Raw genomic sequence first — 8,916 nt, 5'->3', positions numbered from 1 at the left:
CACACACACACACACACACACACACACACATATATATATATATATATATATACTTTTATTAATTAAAACAATTTGTGAAAAATGGTTCTTAGACTATTTCCAAAAGGATTTTATATATCAGCAACAACTAAATTTCTCATTTCTATAGATTTCTTATTTCATAAAATATATTAGTCACCAGTTTTGGTATAATAATATCTTCTAGATTTTATTCTTTATTTTGGAGTATACTTTCTTTAAAATTCATTGAAAATTGACCCCCAGATTTCCGCAAGATTGTGTATACATTCTGTGTATACCTGATCAGGTTGATTATTGCCTTGACAATAGGGAATTTTTTCATTTATTAACTTTTTATCCTCAGTACTTAATACAGTGCCTGGCACACAGATTAACAAATACTAGTTGATCAATTCCTGATTTCACCTTCTTTAATTCTATTTAAGTTACTAATGTAGTAGAGTTACTAGAGTAGAATGATGGTCTTGCCTGTCATTGGTAATGAGGGCAGATTACTATAAAATAATAAAAATAAATAATATTATATTTTATACTGGCTTATTTTCCAAATTATTTTTTTTTAATATTATCTCATTCAATCACTGCAATAGCCCAGTGAGATAGGTACTATTGTGATTCCCATTTTACAGATGATGTTTGGGAGAAGATGAATGACTTGTCCAGGATCAAATACCTCTTAGAAGCACAATTTTAAATCGTGTTACTCACTTCCAGTCTAACATTCTCTACATTATTCTTTTTAGAAGTATGAAGCAAATTTCTTCTATATTGAATCTATTTGTTATTCTCCCTGAGATTGCATCTATAATGTTCTTGGAATAACATGAGTTGAATTTCATACCAAGCTTTTACTGCTTTGGTTCTTTCCTCTTTTACTTTGTACTCTTTTCCATCAATATTGCCCATATTCTTCAACAATCTCCTTAACAATGTTCAGTAACAGAGATTGTACTATGAAATGGCTTTTCTTGTCTACCTTCTCTCTGTTTGGCAAGAAGGTCAAGGTCTGGACCTTCTTCTTTTGACCTCAGAATTACTGTCATAATGTGGAGGGCTTTAAATGTAATTTATTATGGAACCAATAGGGAGTCATTGCTAATTTTTGATAAGAGTAGTGACATGGCAGGTCTGTGTTGTAGGAACCTCAATCAGGCAGATGTGTGGAATATAGACTAGAGAGGAGGTAGATGAAAAGAAAGGCCATACCGTTAAGAGTTTATTGCATGGGAGCAGCTAGATGGCTTCAGTTGATTAAGAGTCAAGCCTATATAGTCAGAAGGCCTGGGTTCAAATCTGACCTTAGAGACATCCTAGTTGTGTGACTCTGAGCAAGTCACCTAACTCCCATTGTCTAGTCCTTATCACTCTGCTACCTTGGAACTGTGATAGTGAAATCACTTTTAAAGACTGGTATATATATTAATTTAAGGTCGCCAAGGAATTCAGCTATGTAATTCCTAAATGAAATATTCGTCAGCTGCAAACTTTTTTTTTATGATGTTTTAATTACAAACAGGAAGAAAAAAGTATTAGAGGGAAAGAGAGAGGGAGAGAGAGAAGAAAAGGAGAGAGAAGGACAGAGGTTTAAATACCCACTCTGCTCAGGCTGAGCCAAAGTGGGCTTTAAGACCCTGGATAGCCAAGGCAAGGAAAGAGATCAGTCCTTATCACTCACGTGACCAATCTGGAGAAAAACAGTCCACAGGCTCCTCAACTCCAAGCACCAGGTTCCAACTACCTCTAGCTCTCCTCACAGGAAGTCCTGAGAATTCCAGAGGCTGTTCTCTACCTCACTTCCTGCATCTCACATGTGCCAATGGTGGCTCTAGATTGACCTAGGACCGCCCAGAGGTCTGTCCTTTTTTGCACATGTCTGTTGAAGGCCATATTCTCAAATAATTAAATCTTGAGTTTTGCTGCAGTCCTTCCTAATCTTGTTACCCTGAGTAGGGTGGAGATTGTAGTTTGCAAGACCTGATTCTGTTATTCCAAATATCTCTATTGTTATTGATCAGGAAATAGCTAAATGCCATCTTTTAAAGAATGGTCAGAATAGGGTGGAGTAGTTTTGAAATTCACAGAACCAATACACAGTATTAATTCTAAGATGGAAAGTAAGGTTAAAAAAAGAGTTTACTGCACTATTGCAGACAAGGAGTTGATTAAGTTCCAAAACTTGGAACACTGTGTGTAAAAGAAGAGAAGGGAATGAACTGAGAGATATAGGCAGATACATAGAATGGTTGGGTAAAAAAATGCAAAAACAAGAGGAAGTGAGAGAATCTCTTCCTTTAAGATACTGAAATTCTAATCAAAGAAGATGACAAATAAAGGTAAGCTGGAAGAAGAGGGAAATTTACAGTACTTACACATTGTGGTATGGAAGGGGGAGTGTTGTCCTAATGACCTAGGCTCTTATGAAATTCTGAGAAATATAGTTGAAATTCACATGACTTATAAATGTATTAAATGTTGGTAGTGAAGAAGGGGATTGAGAAAACAATGAATTAACAAAATAGCATTTATAAAGTACATACTACATACCAAGTACTATACTATGAAATCAGATAAAAATATACAAAATAAAGATAATTCATGTTCTCAAGGAGAAAGAGCAAACACAAACAGGAGTGTGTGTGTTGCAGAGGGTCAAGGAAGAGCTCCTTGGTACAGAAAACTACAAGAATTATGGCTAAGGTCATCAATGAATAGATTGATGGTATTTTTTCCAGGAACAATGTTAGAGTTGATTTTCTTAACTTTCATTAACTGGAGAGATAGTAGAAGGAGGGAAAAAGAGAAGTGATGATATCAGGGGAGGCTACAATTATTTATGAGACAAAGTTGGAAAGGTGTTAGGGACTGTCATGAAGCATGAATAAGGTCAGTTTGAATTAGCTGGTTAGATAAGGAAGTCACCAATCATGACAGAGAAGTCTGTGGGCAGATCTCTAGGTTTAAAATCTCCAGGACATAATTTTGTGTGGTGAGAAAAATAGGATAGCCTGTGGTTGAAGCCAGAAGATGTATAAGGGATGAAAAGGTAATCTCAGTGTTAAGATGCGGGGAGAATAGTAAAATGGACCTATCTTCAATAGAAATTGAAAAGGTTGAAGTACAAGTTTTCTGTAATAGTCCAATTAATGAATATTTCATTTTTAAATTTACAAATCAAAAACCAAAAACTTTGATTAACTGTGTTTCAGTTTTTGAACTTAGAAAATATGGTTACTAGAGCTTTGGAATGGGTTGCATAATTGCAATAACATTGAACCCTCTGCATCCCCATTTTCTGTTCTACCTGTGTGCTCATTTCCTATTTCAAACTGAGGTCCTGGCAATGATACTGCCCTAAAACTCAGGGCAGCAGTTTTCATATCTGAGGATTATGTGTGGTGCTTTCACGAAGTGCTTTCAACTAAATATTGAAGAATATATTATCAATATTTTTAAAAGTCTTTTGCAGTTTAAAATCATCTTAAGTTTGTGCCAACCAATACACTCACTTCTGTATCTAATTGAACCTAAAAGATCCATTTTACTTATTATTCTAATTTTCAAAAGTGCATTCATCTCTTAAATCTCATGTAACATTGCGTGATTCATTTAAGTAAGGTCATCTAGACTCATTTAAAAGGACTGAAGGGGTCAATAAGCTTGAAATTATTTGGGCATGAAATATATCTTATAATTACTTTTTATTTTTAAAATTCCTGACATTATTGCCAATGCATTACAATCATAGTTGTGATGTCTAATTCCTAGTCCTTTACTCAGGGTTTACAATTGTATTTTGTCTTCTGGTTAGCATCAGAATCCCCAACCTCTCATCTTACTTTCTCTTCCCATACAAGGGTTCATAACGCACATGCTCTCAAATTTAAAACCCTGTTTAATTGCTGCTGGTCAAGATGGTCTATTTGATTGCAAAATATTTATGTTTCTGAAGTATCTCCTGAAGAGCTCCCAATCCATTATGAATATGATTACATTTTATATAGCTCCATAAAATCTATAGGAAATAAATTGTAAATATAGTAATACTACTCCCACCCCACTAAATGATTAAAGGTATGCAAAGTATTTTTCATGTTTTCTCATTTGAATCTCAAAACAACCCAATGAGGGAAATTTATTACTGTCCCCTTATTACAGATAAAGAAACTGAGATAAAGAGAGGTTAAGTCCAGGGTCATGTACCTAGTAAGTGACTGAGTCAGGATTTGTGCTCCAATTTTCTCTGGGTAAATAGTTTCTCTCTCTGTCTCTGTCTCTGTCTCTGTCTCTCTCTCTCTCTCTCTCACACACACACACACACACACACACACACGCGTACAGCATTTCTCATTTCGATATGGAAAACAAGTGTTAACCTTGTCCCCTAAAAAACATCATTCTATAAAAACTGCTTTACTTGTTAAGGAAAAATCAATATCAGTACTTAATATGTTTGTGACTTATCAAAGGCTATACAGTTTCAGGGTCTGAAAATTATTTTTCTAATTTCAAGTGCAATACACTGTCAGGAGACCCTATTTCTAAGTTTTGTTTAGTTATTTATTACCTTCCAGGTCCAAATTTTTTCATTTTTTAAATATTGCTTTGGTAAATGGTAAATACAATCTTATATACAGAAAGAACTTTTGGGTGACATCCATAGGTTGACATTGGAAAGGTTTGACAGGGAGAGAGAGGGGGGGAGAGAGAGAGAGAGAGAGAGAGAAGAGAGAGAGAGAGAGAGAGAGAGAGAGAGAGAGAGAGAGAGACAGAGAGAGAGAGAGAGAGAGAGAGAGAGAGAGAGAGAGAGAGAGAGAGAGAGAGAGAGAGAAAGAGAGAGAGAGAACAAATTATTTTAAGTATAAAACATAATCAAAGGAATAAATGAAAAATGCTAGTGACTTTCATCTTCAAAAGGAAAAAAAAAAGATAATTACTTTTGAGGCATGATGTTGGCTGATGTGTAGGTTGAATGTTGTTTAAAATGCCTACAACAATAATACATTTTCACTGACAGAAGACCCCCAAATTCAATGATGTCAAGAGCTGAATTAGGTTGCAAAACAAATTTCATTGTATTTCATCAGTATGAAACAGAACAACTCGTATGACAAAATTATTAGAAAAATAAAATTTAAAAATCAGATTTATCTTCTGTGAATACCCATTTCTCATGGGAATTTTACCTAGAATTATTTGTTATTTTTTAAAGTTTTTTTCTGCATTTTGAGGAAGTGGCATAGATGACACTATTGTTTGGGTCTGTTAAGGTGATCATATCATAGTGTACATACCAGAAGAGAATTTAGAGGCCAATTAGAAGCTGATGTTTTATTTTAAAGATAAAAGATGGAATCTCATAGAGATTAATTGGCTTGGCCAGGGACAAACAGTTAATAAGTGTCTTGGATAGATTTTGGACTTAGGTCTTCATGACTCCAAATTCAGTACCTTATCTGCTAAGCCATATATGTCTTATAAAACTTGCACAACCACCACCTCATTTTTTAATGATAGATTCCATGAAATTGTTTTTTTTTCTCTCTCATAACTTTTCAAAGTTCAAACTTCAAATGTGGCTTATTTCATGAGTTTCTGGACTACTTCTTCCCCTCAGACATCATTGTGTTAGAAATTCCTCTTCCTCTTTAGCCTCTTTATCCAAATCATCAGTAAATTCTTTCTCAAAATGAATCTCAAATAAAAGAATTACCAGTGACAGCTATGCTAATTTCATGGATATTGCTGTGCCTAAGAATGTAAGTTTTATAACTCTCTGGACATAACAGATTGTTCTCTAAAATGGTTGGATTAGTCCAAAGTTCCATCAACAGTATATACTAGTGTTCCCATTTTTCCATATCCCCACCAACATTTATCATTTTGCCTTTTTATCATTTTAACCAATCTGAAAGATGTGAGATATCTCAGAATCATTTTGACTTGCATTTCTCTAATCAGTAATGATTTACAGCATTTTTTCTGCTGACTATATCTGGCTTTGATTTCTTCATCCAAAAACTGTCTATTCATATCTTTTGGGCACTTATCACTTGGGGAATGACTCATATTATAAATGACAAAGTTCTTCATGTATTTAGATCTGAGACATTTAATGATGTACTTGTTTTCTCCCTATATCTCTTGAGAACATGGAATGCCCTTGTTTTGAGTATTTTGTCTGAATACTTAGCATAGTGCTTGACATTAGATAGATAGTATATTCTTCATAAATGTTTCATTCACTCACCTTTTTCACTTCTCTTTCCTCACTCCCAAGATCTAAAAGCTTATTGAATTTGAATTGTATTTTAGCTTTGTTAATCAAACAGATATTAAAGACCTGCTCAGCATCACATTGTTGGCAAGTGTCTGTCAGAATTTGAAATTGTCTTCCTGACTCCAGTTCCACCACTCTTTTAACTGTACCACTAGCTGTCTCCCCTTCCTGAATATCCCTATTCCCCCTTAAAAGCACAAGTTAGTAAAAGACAAAAAACACCTAGGGAAGGAGAGAACTAACCTTGGGGAAATCAGAAAATATTTTTTCTTGAAGGTAATGCTTGAATTCTATCTTGAAAAAAAAGTGATAGATTCTATGAGGCAAAAAAGGAATGAGTGCAATCCAGAACCAGAAGCCAAAGAGTGCAAAGTCATGGATTTAGGAGACTGAGTACTTTATGTGGGGAACAGAGGGAAAGCCAGTTTGACTAGGATGTAGAAGTCAAGAAGAAGTGGAATGTATAATGAAGCTAGAAAGAGAAGAGGATAGATTACGAAGGGCTTTATCAAGTAAATGGAGGAGTATACATTTTATTGGAGTCAGTAAGGAGCCACTGGAATCCATTAAGTAGGGGAATGGCATGGTTACATCTGCACTAAAGGAAAATCATTTTGGCAGCTGTGGGTAGAAGGGATTGAAGAGGAGAAAAATTTAGGTCATCAAGGGCAATTAGGAGTACACTGTTATAGCCTAAGCCAGAAGGGACATGTCTTGTAGCTCTGTACATATAGAGAAGGGGATGAGTGTGAGTGATATGGAGATATTTACAACTTTGTGTATCCTGAACATTTCCCGGCCCTTCTCTTTAAGATCATTAAAGTAAGAGGAGGTACTGGATTCTGGTGACAACTGCAATTGCTGACCTTGTTTATAGGAGGTTTGGATGGAGCATATGTTCAAAAATAAAAGGCTACCAATACCAAGGCACTTAATCTCAGTTTATAGTCATTGGGAATAACATGGCCTATTGGCCTAGAATGTGCCTTTTCCTTTTATGGGGCAAAATCAAATTAGATTTTAAGACAATCCTTTACAGGGTTCTTTACTAGATTCTTCTTTACTACTTTTATCTAAAAGTCATTATGTTTAGACTCATGGGATCAGAGCTCGGGAACTGGAAAGAACCTCAAAGGCTTTTTATTCCAACCCCTTCATTGTTCAGACTAAGAAACTGAGGCAAACAGGGTTAAGTGACTTGCCTGTGGTCAGCCGGCTAGCGTCTGAGACTCTTGTCATCTGTCTCAGAGCAGAACCTGCTGGAATCACAATGTGGCTTCCGACCAGATCGCAGCACCATCGACATGGTCTTCATGGTGAGGCAAATGCAGGAAAAATGCCTTGAGCAGAACCTGAGTCTCTACATTGTCTTCATAGACCTGATGAAGGCGTTTGACACAGTGAGCAGGGACGCATTGTGGGTGATCCTCAGCAAGCTCGGTTGCCCAGCAAAATTTGTCAAACTGATCCAGTTCTTTCATGTTGACATGACAGGGGAAGTCCTATCTGGTGGAGAAACTTCCGACTGCTTCAACATCTCCAATGGCGTGGAACAAGGCTGTGTCCTCCCTCCGGTACTATTCAACCTATACTTCACCCAAGTATTACGACATGCTGTGATGGATCTAGACCTGGGCGTCTACATCAAATACCAACTGGATGGTTCACTATTTGACCTTCGCCACCTGACTGCAAAAACAAAGACAACAGAGAGACTCATCCTGCAAGCTCTCTTCGCAGATGACTGTGCTCTCATGGCCCACCAAGAAAATCATCTCCAAACCATTGTGGACAGGTTCTCCACCAAAACAAAACTGTTTGGCCTATCAGCCTCAGCAAAACAGAGGTGCTGTTCCAACCTGCACCAGGGAGGCCAACGAACCAGCCGTGCATTACAATCGACAGCACGCAGCTTTCTAACATCAACACTTTCAAGTACCTGGGCAGCACCATCGCCAACGACGGGTCCCTAGACCACGAGATTAATGCCAGGATCCAAAAGGCCAGTCAGGCACTTGGGCGGCTGTGCTGCAAAGTCCTCCAACACAGCGGTGTAAGCACTGCGACGAAGCTCAAGGTGTACAACGCAGTGGTCCTCAGCTCGCTCCTGTATGGTTGTGAGACATGGACACTGTACCGGAAGCACATGAAACAGCTGGAGCAATTCCACCAACGCTCCCTCCAGTCCATCATGAGGATCCGATGGCAGGACCGAATCACCAACCAGGAAGTCCTCGACAGAGCCAACTCCACCAGCATCGAAGTCCTGGTCCTCAAAACCCAGCTACGATGGTCTGGACACGTCATCCGCATGGACCCACAGCGAATACCAAGACAGGCATTCTATGGTGAACTGCCAGCTGGACTCAGGAAACAAGGCCGACCAAAGAAAATATTCAAGGATCAGCTAAAGTCCAACTTGGAGTGGGCTGACATTACACCAAAGCAGCTAGAACTCGCTGCCTCTGACAGAAGCAGCTGGTGAACCCACATTCACCCACTGTGCCGCCACCACCTTTGAAGATGAACGACGTCGATGTCTTGCCGCTGCGCGTGAACGCCGACACCAGGCCACAACCGCACCTCCCGTAAGAACTGGCGTCCCATGCCCCATGTGC

Source organism: Monodelphis domestica, chromosome 3 (genome assembly GCF_027887165.1).
Source record: "Monodelphis domestica isolate mMonDom1 chromosome 3, mMonDom1.pri, whole genome shotgun sequence".
Taxonomy (NCBI): domain Eukaryota; kingdom Metazoa; phylum Chordata; class Mammalia; order Didelphimorphia; family Didelphidae; genus Monodelphis; species Monodelphis domestica.
Note: the sequence above shows the minus strand (reverse complement) of the source record.